The sequence below is a fragment of the Mandrillus leucophaeus genome, unplaced genomic scaffold (genome assembly GCF_000951045.1).
Source record: "Mandrillus leucophaeus isolate KB7577 unplaced genomic scaffold, Mleu.le_1.0 Scaffold305, whole genome shotgun sequence".
In the NCBI taxonomy this organism is placed as follows: domain Eukaryota; kingdom Metazoa; phylum Chordata; class Mammalia; order Primates; family Cercopithecidae; genus Mandrillus; species Mandrillus leucophaeus.
Genome location: NW_012103199.1, coordinates 1,313,143 through 1,314,365, shown reverse-complemented (window position 1 = coordinate 1,314,365; position 1,223 = coordinate 1,313,143). Strand labels below are relative to the sequence as shown.

General features: G+C 44.1%; 1 protein-coding gene across 2 annotated transcripts in view; it reads right to left on the bottom strand.

The window, feature by feature from the left end:
* The window catches only part of GNB1 (guanine nucleotide binding protein (G protein), beta polypeptide 1), an 86,824-nt gene that overhangs the window by 60,022 nt on the left and 25,579 nt on the right, over positions 1-1,223 (bottom strand). The window contains exon 3 of one of the 2 annotated variants that reach the window (XM_011987230.1): positions 897-945. The gene's annotated coding sequence lies outside the window, so the exon portion shown is untranslated. Of the gene's footprint in view, positions 1-896; positions 948-1,223 lie in introns of those variants that run through there. The other variant, XM_011987231.1, reaches the window with a different exon arrangement.

Genomic DNA, 1,223 nt, shown 5'->3' with positions numbered 1-1,223 from the left:
AGATGGGGTTTCACCAGGTTAGCCAGGATGGTCTCGATCTCCTGACCTCGTGATCCGCCCGTCTCGGCCTCCCAAAGTGCTGGGATTACAGGCTTGACCCACCGCGCCCGGCCAAATTTGAAGCCGCGCCCAACATGGGGCACGAATCTTTTTTTTTTTTTGAGACAGAGTCTTGCTCTGTCCCCCAGGCTACAGTGCAGTGGCACGATCTCGGCTCACTGCAAGCTCCGCCTCCCAGGTTCACGTCATTCTCCTGCCTCAGCCTCCCAAAAAGCTGGGACTACAGGAGCCTGCCACCACACCCAGCTAATTTTTCATATTTTTAGTAGAGATAGGGTTTCACCGTGTTAGCCAGGACGGTCTCGATCTCCTGACCTCGTGATCCACCTGACTTGGCCTCCCAAAGTGCTGGGGTTATAAGTGTGAGCCACCACACCCGGCCATATATTGGTATTTCAACTAAGATTTGATTTGAAAAAAGGGCTCTCCTGCTTTCTAATGAAAAAAGCTAGAGAAGTACCGCTCTCATTCAGAATATAAATCCTCATCACTGGGACCCTAAGCTTTCTTGCTCAACACTAAATGGAAGGTTTTTTTGAGGATCAAATTGTTTTGAAAACCATCTTTGGCTTAAAGAGATAGACAAAAACTGTAACAAAAACCAGGGTATTGGCCAGGCATGCTGGCATATGTCTATAGCCTCAGCTACTCAGGAGGCTGAGGTTAAGAGAACCCCTTGACCCCCAGAGTTAGAATCCAGTCTGAGCAACATGGCAAAACCCTGTCTCTTTAAAAACAAACAAACAAAACCACCAGCTATTTTAAAAAAACAAACTCTGAAGAAATTTATATATTGTCTTTCTAAAACTGAAAAGGATCAAATATATCAAAATTACCTTAATTCAGAAGGGCTTCTGGTCTGGTCTCCAATACATGTAAACTTGTCTGAAACAAACAGAAAAGGTTGTATTTGTATTGCATTCAGGTTGTGAATAAAATATTCTATTTTGCTAGTAGTTACATTTTGTACAACAGCACATAATTTTGACCCTTCCCTATTACTATTTCTCCCCCAAAATTGTTTTATTTAGCACTACTGTCATATTTTGTTTTTCAGTGTGGGAACAAAATAAGAAATCAGATCTCAGTTTCTTTAAGAATCCTTAGGGCCGGGCGCGGTGGCTCAAGCCTGTAATCCCAGCACTTTGGGAGGCCGAGGCGGG